Source organism: Natator depressus, chromosome 9 (genome assembly GCF_965152275.1).
Source record: "Natator depressus isolate rNatDep1 chromosome 9, rNatDep2.hap1, whole genome shotgun sequence".
Taxonomy (NCBI): Eukaryota; Metazoa; Chordata; order Testudines; family Cheloniidae; genus Natator; species Natator depressus.
In genome coordinates, this window is record NC_134242.1 from 97570078 (window position 1) to 97584890 (window position 14813).

The 14813-nt window shown below is 45.1% G+C and overlaps 1 protein-coding gene across 1 annotated transcript in view; it reads left to right on the top strand.

Moving 5' to 3' along the window:
- Nucleotides 1-14813, top strand: part of GPC3 (glypican 3) — a 266732-nt gene that overhangs the window by 215167 nt on the left and 36752 nt on the right. The gene's annotated exons all lie outside the window — the stretch shown is intronic.

Sequence of the window (14813 nt, forward strand, 5' to 3'; positions counted from 1 at the left end):
CGCTCTGAACGTTACCTAGTACTTGGGCACAAGGGTCCATTAACACCGAACTTAGTGGAATGATGCTAGGGATGAATCCGGTCCCGGGAGTGTTTTGTTCAGCAGACACGTGGCAGATTTTTATATGTAAGCCTCACTGACACTATAAACTTACACGGCTAGAATAACTCCCCAGTGACCTGGGAGGAGAGGACACGAGCTGCGTGCTTTCCTCTACGCCAGGCTCTCTGGGGAAGTTGGCTGCTGCCCAGCTGTCTGTAACTGGGAGGCCGTTTGCATGGCTCCTCTGAGGAGGCTCCATTACACCCATGTGTAGCTGATTTCTCCCCCTGTAGGTGTGTTGTGTATTCCACAGCATGGAAAGGGGCAGTAGCCACTGAGTGAAGGGAAAGAGGGTTTGGGGCTAATTCTCATTTACACTAAGGCCCATGTACACTGCTCTGACAGTGTAAAGGGACCAAGTAGATGTCAATATTATGTACCCCCCCCACTACTCCCCCAAGACCATTTACACAGCTTGGGGGGTGTAGGATGGCCTCAATGTAAATGAGAATCCAGCCCACTGTGTGTGGGAAGAGGCCATTGCCTTGAAGTGGTGCTCCTCCTTTTTTAAGGCCTGTGTGTACGAGTCGGGTTCAACGGGAGATTTTACAAGTTGTTATGCATAGGTGGTGACCAAAATCCAGTTCTCTACCCTACCCCTGACCCCTGGTGCTCCCAACACTCTGTGGAACATGGGACTCTGTGAGATCAGTTTTCTATTTGGTAAAGGTATTGAAAAGAGGGAGGACCCCAGAGTGGGTCGCGATCCCATTTTAATGGGGTTGCCAAAGCTGGTATTGGCCCTGGGCCCCAGCAAGTCTGAAGCCCAAGCCCCACCACCCAGGGCTAAGGTTACATACCCCCTCCCCAGGGCAGAAGCCCTTGGGCTTCAGCTTTGCCCCCCCCCCACCACCACCACCCGGAGCGGCGGAGCTCGGTCTTTGGTCTCCCCTCCTGGGGTCGTGGAGTAATTTTTGTTTTCAGAAGGGGGTCACGATGCAACGAAGTTTGAGAACCGCTGCTCTAAAGCAAACCAAACTGTTTCTATTTCAATCTGGACTGCTACAGCTCCATTGAAAGCAGCAGCTCCAACCACTTCCCTGATGTAACTGAGACCAGAATAGCCATTTAGCCCTGATCTGGGGCAGTTGAAAATTGACCTTTGGACTTTGGTGGAGCTACACTGACTTACACCAATTTAATTTTGTTTCGAGGGCTGTAGGCTTCTCTTCTTAAAGACCAGACAACAGAACCTGGATAAAATCAGCCCTGCGGCTTTGAAGTTTAAGAGGCAAATTTGGATTCTTAAACTAAGCCCAGATGTTTATAAATTCCCTTCCATTGATCTGGGACAATTAAAATATCCCTAACAGAGTGGGGGATGAGAGATTTAATAGCAGCCTCCTGTCCAAGATTGTGTTTTTTACATAATATGTAAATAAAATATTTATATTCAAATATCAGTTGAGACTGAAAAGATATTTTAAGTCCTCTAGTCCAACCCTAACTGATGTTAGATGACAAAATAAAAATCTAATTCAGATAAGGATGAAATGCACTTTCTTTCATCAAACACTTAAGCATCAAGGCATATGTAAGGGAAATACAGTTGATTCAGCTATGCCCCATTGTATCAAGCTAAGCCTGGAGATGCAGGTTTCATCCTATATTAAATCTTTGTGTCACAGCTTCATGTTATTTCAGTACATTTTAAATTTCCTTTTATGCCCTTTAGCCTAATAGTATCACTGATCTCTGAAGACATGCATAATCCTTCGCTACCTTTTTCCGTCTCTCTAGGCTGGTCTAATCACTGTATTGATCTCCCAGATACCCTATCTGTCTAGGTGTTTATATCTTTCTTGTCACCCTGGTATGTGAACACATTAAATGAAAAAAGGAACAGAAGGATTCTCTCTCTCATTTTATCTGGCTGAAGGGGTATTTGTTGCTTACTTCTGTGGTGTATGGAAAACTGTTAAAATGACAAGCTATCGCTTTAATTTGTAAGGGGTTTTCTGGCCCTGTTGTGCAGGATAGGGGGCTCTGTAGGGAGGCATGTGAACTGAGTAAGTCTGCAAAGAGCCAGCCTAGGGCAAAATGGAGGTGAGTTGGGCCCCTCTGCCTTAGGGAGCAGCCTGCATTGTCTCTCTCTGATTTTGGTTCTTGTATGTTACAGTTCTGGATTTAAAAAAAATAAATTAGTGTTATGTTGCAACCTTACAGCAAGAATATTTAACGTTTTTTATCTAACTTCTCTGTATGCTGTGAACTTCCTTCTCCACAATAGCAAATATCACTGGTAAAGAGTGAAGTCTTAGTGAGATGTTCTTGGCATTCCACTCTCTTCAGGCTTCACCCTGCAATACAGGAGCCAGCAAAGCAGTTAAGCACATGAGAAGTCCCATTGAAATGAATGGGGCTGTTCTGGCATTTCCTAACTTTTGAGTTCTTGCCTTTGCAACCTTAATGTTCTTTTAACGTAGCTTTTTGGATGTAATATAACTTTAGAGCATACTCTGGTTGGAGAAATTTCTGTGGAAAGATGTGAAATGCTTTGTGATTTGGGCTGAAAACCAGAAAAAATGTTTTGAAATCCCGTTTTGACATTTTCAGAATTAAACGTTTAGATTTTTTTTAAATGACTTTTTGTTTTGAAATTTGTATTTGCTATTATGTGATATTTATTACGTATTATAATCTAGTAGAAAATTTAAAAAGTCAAAAGTAAAACAAAACCTTTTGATTGACTCTCGTTGAAATGTTTTTAGAACTTTCCGATATGAGTTTTGAACTGTTCAGTGGCCGTTCTGATTTGAAACAGAGCCAGATTCTGAAATCTCAAACTCTTCCATCCTCGGCACAGCTTTGCAAATATGTGCATACATCCAGGACTGCAGGCTTGTGCGAGTTTATCTCCCTGCCTACCGAGGAGGGTAAAGAGGCGCAAGGAGGGTTGGTTTCTCAAATTATTGATGGCTCCCCTTTTTTTAATTACTGGACACTTTTATATCGTTGAAGATGGGGGAAGTCTTTGGGTGTCAGAATGTGACATTATTCCTCTGCATTGTGGGGTATTGTTAGATTAGTGATCAAACAAGTCAAATAACTTAAAGTGGATTTTTGAGGTCTTGTTTGACCCTTTTCTGGTTCAAAATCAGCGAGTGACAGTTTGGCAAGTTGTTTTTCTTTCTTTTTTAACTTGTTCTCCAAAGTAATGTTCAGTTCAGCTGATACTCTCTTTCCTTGTCCCTGACGTCTAATTTGCAGTAGGGTCAACATGCAGAAAGTCCAAATGCTACCAAGAAGCATAAGAACCTTAAATAGAATGGTGGCTTCTCTCTAATTAATTAAATCACAAAAGGAGAGATGATGCACCAGCATACCATTATGGCAGTAGATGGTTAAAACCCTGGGAAGACACAGTGGCTGGTGATAAAAGGCAGAATTCTGAGCAGAAGTTAAAACAAAAGATGATCACAATTTGCCAGCGAGGAGACTCTCCATGAAAGAAGATTCAACACCTACTGACCTTTCAAGGAGCTCAGTTTGATTGTGTGTAGATACTGGTGATCTAAACCTCTCCTGCTCACCAGTTACTCATAATCAGGGTACCTCTGGTTCTAGCAGTTTCATTACTAACAGCTGCTGACCGCCCCTTTCCCTACCAGCTGTCACCCTGAATGGTTTTGAAAATCAGGAGAAACAAAAACAAACAGAGAAAAAAACACATTATTTCCAATATACTAGTTTTGATTTATCTCCTGTTCTATAAAGTGTAACCTTTGTTTCTTATTTATAATGACCCTATAATAGCTGCATGGTCAACTGAAACCTTAAGGATTTAAACACACTTGTAAACTGTCAAGTCAAAAGTTTGTGAGTGACTATAAGCATATGCTGGCGAGCTCTATATGCTAATAAATTCATTATTATGTTGCCCCACTGGAAAAAGCACCGAGATAGAGGGATTTTATGATAGACCTTTTATCCTTTGTCACATCTGCAACACATTAAAGATTTTGAAGGCAGATAATGTTTACAATAGGAGAATGATTGAAAAGCTTCTAGATCAATGAGCAGAACTTCCTGTTTTTCAGTGGGAAAGCCCTGGAATCTGCACCATGTACACGTACACCCTAAAATAGATCTGTACACACACACACACACACACACATATACGTACGTCACACCAATGGCAAGTCAGGTCTCCGAATAAATTATAGTATTCCCCCGCAAATTGCGAGGTACTGCGAACGTGTTCCAGAGTTGTGTATTCACCCGCTTCTGAAATCAATCATTCTGCACTTGTACCCACCAAAGCAGACAGGCTGGTTGCTTGCTGGCAAATTGCTGACATTCCGAATAGCCACCCACTAATTAACTCACCTCTGGAATTCTCTGTCAGGACGCTACTTATAACCAGCCAGCCTGCTGCCAGGAAGCCTGAAAATAAAACATGAGTACTGGAGACAACACGCCACGGTGAGTGGCTTTCACGTACGTGGAGCATGAAGATCGCCTTTTGCTGCGTTTACTGAGGATGGCAGCCTGGCACACTTCGCTTGCCCAGGGTGACTTGGCAATTGCAAGCTGCCTGGACAACGTCTGAGCACCCCCCAAAATAGCAATTGCCAAGAGGGATAAATAAATCCCTTTTAGGACCCATCTTCTGGGAACACTTAGGAACATACCTGCCAGTTGGAGCAATCTAGCGGATTCCCAGGAGGATGGGGGAAGGGAAGGTTCAGAGATAGCCTAAGTTGTCCCTGAAAGGGAGAAGCTGAGGAATATGGAGTAGAAGTGAAGCCTGTCATGGGCATGGAAATCTGCTCCATCCCATCTGCAGTTCAGACAGCCGTAGGGATGCGTGTGAAGAGATATTGACATAGATGTGTGTGATAACGATATATGCAGCCTGTGTATAACAATGCCACCTGCTGGCTGCTCCTGCTGCACCCGTGGAGCTAATTAATCTCCTTTGATCATGCCGCCTGCCTCTTGGTTGTTCCTGCTAGGATCCACAGCTGAGGGTCCAAAGTGTCCATCCACCTCGTCACCGCTGCGCCATGGATTCTTTTGCTCCAGCAAGCTCTGCCGAGCTGCCAGTTTTAAGTCTCCCTGTGTTACCAAAGCAGCAGTGTAGCCGGTGGCCCAGTTTCCTCGTCTTGTGTTGGAGACATGTGCTCCCTCTTGCACATTCAGCTGCCTACACAGGGATAAATCAATGCTTATGGTGGGAGAGGAGCAGAACTGGCTCTGAGAGCTACGGGAGGATCCAGAGCACCAGGCAACGCCCAGCCACCCAGTCTGGGCCCATCCTTGTGTTTTTGTTATTTGCTAGAGGTGTACTTTGCACCCAAGCCTAGAAACGTCTATGGAGCCTCCCTTATTTGTATCAGAGTGGCCCATAAGTGGGCTTGGAATGATCAGCGTTTTATCGGTAAATGTTGATTTCACCGTAACCCACCCAAACTGACAAAAAAACACTTCCATCAATATTAACTGAAATTTACGGATAGGCAAAGCTAGAAAAATGCTACTTGAGAACTTATCAGAGTTTGACTTAAGGACACTTACTGTATATTTTGATGTGATGTTGACAATTCATATTTTAAAGGTTATAAAGCTGTAACTTTTTGAAACTCAACATCTACTGTCATTAAATAATTCATGTCTGATCTCCCCATAGTTTCCTTCCACTATGAAAATTGAAATTGATAAAAATCAGGGGGAAATGCATAAAGGCCCATGATGTTCTGCAACTGTGAACATTTAAATTGATACAAATAAAAAAAATGTTTAAAAATAAACATTGATAGTATCCATCAAAATGATAAAACAAATACAACGTGAATTGTGCCAAGCCCACCCATACCTCATCTCTGTAATGCCTATTATTTGCTCTGCCAATGATTTAGCCTTTGCATGGGGATGCTGAGAAGGACACTGTCAAGGCTTCAGGCTTAAAAATTGCCAGACTCTGCTTGCCAAGAATGATCACTTATTAAAGCTGTTCATTTGAGGGATCCCTGAAACAAGACTACAGATTGAATGTTACTTCTAATGAGATGTGTTAAATAATAAAAGCAGCTGTGTGTTGTTAGATTCCCAGCCAACAAGCCACTACTTGTGTTCAGTGTTAGGGCATATGCTTTGGCTTGTATAGTGGCAGAAGTAAACAAACACACCTGAGCTATTCTTCCTCTAGGCATCTTCTTTTTAAAAGCTTCTTCAAAACCTAAGTATATTATGCATAGTACTTTTCCCAGTCCACTTCTAAATGTCTCCAATGATGGGTCTTCCATGAGACTGTCCCACAGTTTAACAGGTCTTACAGTTAAGACATCATTCTTGATACTCAGCACAGATTTTTCCTTTAATTAATTTCATCTCATTAAACCCTCAGCCCCTAAATGTCTCACTTTAGGTGTCATTGATCCAAGCTCTCTATATTCACTATTGCAGCAGGGGCCAGCAGATGGCACATGTGGTCTTCTAGTTTGTTTTTCTGAGCACATGAGAGGATTTTCCAGCTTGGGAAGTCATGCTGTGGAGGTGTTAGTTTTTGTTGTTCATGGTTCTGTGTGGAGGCAGTGGATCTTGAATGGGAAGCTGTGTGAGAAGCAGGGCAGTCTGCTCTCTGCCTGTGCCTGTGATTGGAGCCAATTTCCGAGGCAGAGTTGTCCCCTGGAAATTGGGCATTGATGTCGAGCTGAGATCCCCTAAAAGAAGTGGTTGCCCTGAATGCTGTTTGGCCATCTCTGTTCCAGGACTGATATGTGCACCCGTAAAACAAGTTGCACATAGAATGTACCCAGATTCCATGTCACGATCTCTTCTCCACTGGGAAGCTGGCTTGTAAGGCCCAAGACACCTGCTTCTGCTCAGCAGAGGGGTGTTGCCAATTTCAGACTGGGGACTGTTACGCTGGAAGAAGGGCCTACTACGCTGTTCTTAATTTTTATAAGATAATCTTGTCAGGTCCTTTATAATTTTGATTGCTCTTCTGTGAATGCCTCTCTGCTTGGCCATATCTTTTGTGTTCTGAGATGTTCATATCTGAAGACATTTAAGGAGCCATTCTGCTTGATTTGGAAATGAATCCAGATCTTCTGTTTAAAAAAAAATTCCTTGGATGTTTGCCTAGGAAGAGCCTTTCAAATACAGTGTAACTGACGGGCATCTGGAGATGCATTGTGACATTTTATAGGTATGCATGTATTACCAGATCAGATGAACTGTTCAGATTGGAGTATCTACATTCTCTGCTCTTTTCCTTTCCACGTTGTTGAATATTTTGGGGGTTTTAACCATAATCTACCTAGCAGCAATTTTAATTGTAAATTAATTCAGTTTTTTGTCTATCAATGGCTTAATATTTGAGAAAAGTGATAATAGTACAGACATGCTGTTCTACAAGACATTAATCCTGTCCTAGAGAGGAAAAAAATGGTCCAAATGCCAACTAGATTATTCTGCCATGAGAACTGAATCCAGGCCAATTACGCAGTGCAATGGCACTATTACCACTATTCTAATGCAAGTGTTTGTGTTTGTTGGGATTTCTGTTCTCCTTTTAATGAGGATTTGGTTGGAAGTCAAGAATTCTATGTCATTATGGAAGATGAAGGAGGCGTCGCATGTAATAATGTATTGAATCCCTAATTGTATCAAGTGGCAAATTCATTAATTCACTTTTGTTTTGCTTTTTTAATTGAAGGCTATAAGACACATAACAATGAATTTTAGTGCAGTCAACAAAAAAGTATCCATTTATTGACAGGCTGATACAATTAGCAGTGGCTTTCAGAGACAGGGTCGCTATTAGCTTCCCCTTCAGTGGCGTGTGTTCAGTGCAATAACATGATCAGGCCAAATACTGAGTGTAACGTGCATGTGTTTTACAGGTTTGTTGTAACTCTTACATTGCCAGGCTCTTTAGAGAAACGTTGAGTCCATAATTTACCAAACTGGACAGGTGAGAAATCTGTTATAATAAACTTACAGATTAGACAGAGAAAGTATTTGCGCAGAAGCATCAGTTATATTAACAAACAAATCTGTGGTTCGTTTTAATTTTATATTCCTTTTTGGTTCTGTTGGTCATTTTTAAAAACCCCTTCAATGTCAAACAGGGCTGAATATTTTTGACTAGTTTCTCTCTAGCACTTCTAGGCATTAGCTAACAGTGGCAGCTCCTTAGCCCATTTAACATTAAACCAAGAATAATGTGCCATTTACTTGAAAACCTAGGTCAGTAGGAGACATTAAAGTCAGTGAGAATCCCATGACATAAACCCCCTGCACGTCACATTTAAAATTGGTCAAATAACACACTGAGTCCAATTTTCAAACAGGCATGTTAAAAGTCTATCTATATCCTGCTTTCTCAATTTGGCACATACAAGATATTGAACTCAATAGAAGGGTAACGGGGAATTTAATAGCCTATGTCAGTGATTTTCAAATTTTAGCAACCCGAGGACCCCCATTTTGTTTTAAAAATTTTTGGGGACCCCCAAGCCCCACAGCTCAGCCCTTGCTCTGCCCCCCTTCCCCAAGGCCACACCCCCTGCTCACTCCATATCCTCTCCCTCTGTCGCTTGCTCTCCCCCACTCTCACTCACTGTCACAGGGCAGGAGGCTGCGGTGCAGGAGGGGGTTCAGGATGCGGGTTCTGGGAGGGAATTTGGGTGTAGGGTGTGGACTCTGGGAGGGAGTTGTGCAGGAGGGGGTGTAGGGTGCAGGCTCTCGGAGGGAGTTTGGGTGCAGGAGGGGGTGTGGGCTCTGGGAGGGAGTTTGGGTGCTGGAGGGGGTGTGGGCTCTGGGGTGGGATAGGGGGTTGGAGAGGGGGTGAAGGGTGCGGGCTTCAGCCGGGTGGCGCTTACCTTGGGTGGCTCCTGAAAGTGACTAGTACATCCTTCTGGCAGCGGCTCCTCGGCAGGGAGATCAGGGGGTCTCCATGTGCTGGCCCTGCCTGCAGGCACTGCCCCCGCAGCTCCCATTGGCCACAGTTCCCAGCCAATAGGAGCTGCAGAGTCAGCACTCAGGGTGGGGGCAGCTCATGGAGATCCCCTGCCCCCCCACCAGGACCGCAGAGATATGCTGGCCGATTCCAGGAGTGGTGCAGAGCTGGGGCAGGTAGGAAGGCTGCCTTAGCCCTGCTGCACCGCCGGACTTTTAGCGCGCAGGAGGTGCTGGGAGGGAGGGGAAGGAGTTGATCAGTGGGATCCCGGACCCCAGTTTAAGAAACGCTGGCCTACAATATAAAGGAGGTCAGACTACGTGATCTAAAGGTCTCTTCTGCCCTTAAACTCTGTGAAACTATGACACAAAAGGAAGGATTTTGATGTCCCGTGAAGGCTTTGAAAAGAGCTCCCTGAGATGGCTCATCCACCTGAGATGTATAAATGTTTGTAATACCACTTTGCTGCTGCAAAACACTTCACCTTCATTTCTGTTTGAACACAGATAGTTATAGCCTGTATATTACCAACGTGTTTTCAGAGATGCTTTTCAACGGTGACGTTTTGGGGGCTGATGTGTCTCTATTACTTGTTATCAGAACAGAGTGTTTTGCATGACGCAAGGCTTCAAAACAATTTCAAAAATGTCCCTCTGTTTTGCAGATGTCCACATAGTTGCAACATTTGAAGTCCACCGGCATCTTCAAGGAGTCACAAATATCTTGTTCTCTAGCTGAAAATAACCAAACCTCCTCGTGCTAGTCAGTTTTCTCCTAAGGATCAGCTCAGCTGGAACCCCGGCATTTTACTTTAGGCCATTTTCTTTTGGAGAACAAACTAATGGAACAGTCTTTTTGTTAAGACAATGCTAAAGGAGCATTCCAAACGGATGCAAGCCAGGTGCTGCTTGCTAGTGGGCTGACAAGACAACCTGACATAGATAGCTTGGTGCATTGTGCTTGTTTCAGTCTGATGTACAAAGAGGAGTCTGTATGCGAGCTTGATAACAATACAGCCCACTGATTGACTCAGTGTATACTGGATAGGGCCTCCCTTTCATGCATGACTTGCCTTTTCCTAATGCCTTCTTGCAGGTAAACTGGCGGATCGGAGTAATTGAAGGAGTGTAATAAAAGGGGTCCTGGCACACGCAGGTCCTGCCTGCATGAAGCAGACGTCTGAACCCACTTTTGGGCAGTGCTGCAGCTGCACTGCTGGTGCCGTCCGTGTAAGCACTAGTGTAGTGCACACAGGCATTCGTGGGCATCTCGCCCCCCGGGGAACAGCCTTGCCTGGTCAGCACTAGAGTTGGCACCGCTGGCGGGGTGTACACAGCTGCCCCACCGCTGAAAACCATCTCAGACATTCCCCAGTGCCTAGAGCCCCAGAGAGATTCCTTCCTGTGCCCGTGGCACTTTGAATTGCAAGGGAGTGTACTTGCTCTAACTCTGCTGAGCTCCGCTTGCCATTACTAGACTTGCTTGTACAGCCCTAGGGCTCGATCCTGCACCCGTTAAAGTCAATGGTGACACTCCCCGCTGACTCCCCTGGGGGTACCCTGACTTTATGCCTGCCTCTCAGGGGGTGACACTGTCTGGGGCTCGGCAGCCTTTCCCTGAATCCGAAAACGGGCGATGCCCCTGGCATGTGGAATAAAGAAGCAGGGTTTGGTTTTGGAGGTAGCAGCAGTTCTCTGTTAGTGGCAGAATGCTTCCAGGGGCCTCTCTGCAGCTAAAACCTGCGTCTCGCTCTCTAGGAGTTCCCTCTTCAGCCCAGAGTGCTTGGTTCTCTCCAGGAGCCGGAGCTGCCGCTCCTTGGCCAGGCAGCAGAAGCTAATCCTGATAACTTCCTTCCCTCCCGGGCTGGCCTGTGTATAGAATCGTAGGGTGAGACAGGACCGCGAGGGTCACCTAGTCTGAACCCCTGCCAAGGTGCAGGGTTTGCTGCACCTCACTGCATCATCTGCAGCTCTGTTACCTTACAGAGATGAATGAGTGAGAGCTGCTTGCCAATCACAGAATCGTAGGACTGGAAGGGACCTCGAGAGGTAGTCCAGTCCCCTGCACTCGTGGCAGGACTAATTATCTAGACCATCCCTGCCAGGTGTTTGTCTAACCTGCTCTTAAAAATCCCCAGTGATGGAGATTCCACAACCTCCCTAGGCCAATGGGAGCTGCGGGAAGTGGTGCGGGCCGCAGGGACGTGCTGGCCGCCGCTTCCTGGAGCTCCCATTGGCTGGGAATGGTGAACCGTGGCCACTGGGAGCTGCGGGGGGAGGGAGGGGGTCGTGCCTGCGGATGGGCAACATAAACTGTCTCGTGGGCCGTGGGCTGAAGGTTGCCGACCCCTGAGGTAGAGGGTGGGGCTTAGTCCATGAGATTGATTCCTTTCCTGGCTGGAAAGACTTCAATGGGCTTTGGAGCAGGCTCCGTGAAGAGACCTTCCTCTTATGTAGTATACTAACTTGTATGTCGTATATTAGACTGACAGTTAAAGCTCACTCTCTTGTGATCACTGGACTCCACCACAGCCACATGCAGACTTCTGCTGAAAGAGCCCTTCCTTTCTAGCCATTGTCAAAAATCCAGTTGAGAGGAAGAGAAATGTTCCAGCGGTGAAATCCCTGAGAGCATAGTTTGGGATCCAGATTTCTCTTTCACCTTCCTGGATTAACCGTAGTTGTGTCTTGGGGTATGCTCCACAAATCACTCATCGGTCCTGGACGTGATCAGTTACTGAGTCAACATCTTTCTGTTCACTTTCAATGTGCTTCAGAAGCTGGGGAATTCATCATTCGTCAGGAAGAAGCTCTCCTCAACTGTTCTGAATTAGCTGCGACCTGCTGCACAAACATCTGTCACCCTTGCTGAAGCTAACACCAGTAGTAATGTGAATTGAACCAGGTGGAGCCAAATGCTGGGTCAGATAATTCCCCTTGGAATCTCCGCCACAAGGAGCCAATCCTCCACCCCTCACCTGGCCCAGACAAGTGGGCTGTGGACTGCAGGGAGGTGCAGCCCTTCGCATGAGAGGTGTGCAGGCGTTGGACCCCCTGAGTGCTCCAGCCTCCCACATCCGAGCTGCACAGCTTCCTCTGTTATCAGCGCTTTTGGAGCCCACAGGGGAGGGCAGCAGCAAGGTTTCACCTGGATAAATAAATCACGTACAATCAAGTACTAACGAACTGCAGGAGTCAAGTTTGCTGGATCTTTTAGGTGTTTGGCCCGCCTCACTTGCGGACAGTAGCATCCAGCTCTGTCATTTAGGGCTTGTCTACACTCAGGAAAATTAATCCCAATTAACTAAAGGTATGAATTTAAAGTGGATTAGTTAAAGCTGCATTAAACTCCTGTGTGGACACTCTCATTCAGAATTAAAATAGTACTTAATTTGGTGTACCTTAATTCAAACTAAATAAAGGTCATTTAAATTCTGAATGAGTGTGTCCATACAGGGGTTTAATGCAGTTTAAGTAATCCACTTTAAATTCACTCTTAGATTCTTGGGGCTGGTCTACACTAGGGAGGTTTAGGTTGGATATTAGGAAAAACTTTTTCACTAGGAGGGTGGTGAAACACTAAAATGCGTTACCTAGGGAGGTGGTGGAATCTCCTTCCTTAGAAGTTTTTAAGGTCGGGCTTGACAAAGCCCTGGCTGGGATGCTTTAATTGGGGATTGGTCCTGCTTTGAGCAGGGGGTTGGACTAAATGACCTCCTGAGGTCCCTTCCAACCCTGATATTCTATGATTCTAGGTTGACCTAGCTATCTTGCTCAGAGGTGTGAAAAATCCATACCCCGACCAACGTAGTTAAACTGATTTAAATCCCGCTGTAGACAGTACTAGGTCAGCAGAAGAACTGTGTTGTCGCCCTAGCTACCCTCTCTCGGGGAGGTGGATTTACTACAGTGATGGGAGAACCCCTCGCTCCAGCTGTGGTGCTGTAGCATTTTAAGTGTAGACTTAGCCTTGGTGTTGCTTTTAGGGCTGATCAAAAATTTTCCAGCAAAACTGTTTTTGCCATTTTGTCACAATCAAAGCTTTCTCTAGAAATGTATCAATTTTGATTATTTCATTGTTTCATTTAGAACTTTAAAAAAAAAATTGTGACGAGGTTGAAACATTCCATTACAGCCTTATTGGAATGCGATGTTTCAATTTTGCATTTCAAAAGGGCTTTGTTGAGAAATGTTTTGTTTTCATTATATTACAAATATAACATTGAAAAAAGTCAAAATCAGACTGAAAGGTTTAGATTTTATGGAAACCGAACATTTCTGTGGACCTGAAAAAAAATCTAAAATGTCCTTTTTCAGGAAATTCTAAATGTTTGGTTTTGTTCAAATTCAGAACAAAACCACATTTTAAAATGTCCGAATTTCCCACACAACGGAAATTCTAAGTTTTCATTCGCTGTCGTTGCCTTGGCAGTTAGAGCTGTCAGAAATATTTTGCCTCTTCCATTGTTTTTTTGTTTTCTTTTTTGTTCTTGAGGTGTTTGAGTTTTGCCAAAGGCTGGAGCAATGTGCTGCTTTTTGCTTCCTCTAACATGGTCTCACTGGAAGTGGAGCTGAAGCTCAGCTCTGAAATGGAAGCTTGCACTGTCCATTGGCTTCAGTTCGCTATGTGGTCACTACTAATGCGGAAGGGGAAATAGGTGTGTGTGTGTGGGGAGGAGATGGAGTAAAATGCAGTGATTGAGCTTCCTGATCACTAGGCAGAAATCACCAAGCGACCCTTTAAGGTTTTGACCTGAAGCTGGGAATGGACGACAGCGGATGGATCACTTGATAATTCCCTGTTCTGTTCATTCCCTGGTCCGTAAGGAGCAACGCATGGGCTGTACCGAGAGAAGGCCCTTCCTGCCCATCCGAACTCTACCCTTGCTCTCTCTTCAGAGCCTCAAGATAATGAAGAGCTGTTGCTTTTTGTGGGTGTGAGTTTTGCATGCCCTAATTTCACTCACGGGAGGGAGGCTGGGCCTGGGCCCTGCTGAAACCTGAAAAACAAACCCAACCAAAGGAAGCTGATTGGCAGCCGTGCGTTTCCTCTCCCAGAATTTTTTTTCGCAAAGGCTCCTTCGTGTGGATCAAAATCTCCTATGCCCTCAGCATAGTCAGGGACAGGGGCCCAAAATTCTGGGCTGAAGAAGGGGACAGAACAAGTCCAGAGGGGGAGGGGTTGTATGTTTTTCCTTCAGCTGAGTGGCCTACCTGTTCACTCAGCAGTAGAAAAATCCTCACTTTGCTGGTTGCCTGGGAAGCTGCTGTGTTCATTGCCCAGTTCTCTTGTGTGCATGTGCATCTTACACTATTCTTTGCAGTTCAGGTTACTCATTGGTGCACACACCGTCTGATGGCTGTTACACATGGCTGCTTTGGGAACTCATTTAATCTGAGTTGTAGCTGGCTTGGCAGGTAGCCGGACTGAAAGGGCATATGCCATCATCTTTTGTCCCGTCAGGGAGTCCCAGCAGGATTCATAAAATGTAAATTGCAACTGCAACGTGATACACATCTTTTTCCCCCCTCCTTCCTTCCTGTTTCAGTTCAAATGTACTTTGAGGCCTGTGTAGTGTTGCTGGAGTTGAAGCTATTTTGGAAAGGACTGTGTCCCCTGGATCCCGGAGACATTTCCTGTCCTGGGACACAGCCTCTCACACATCTGTTGCTTGCAGCATATTTTTGGACTTTGGGTCCTTTATATGGGCTGTAGTTGTCAGGTGGGAGCTGGTGGTTATCATCATGCTTTGAGTAATATCCTTTGCCTCTACTGATGTCTCCTTTTTCTGTGATGCTACTTT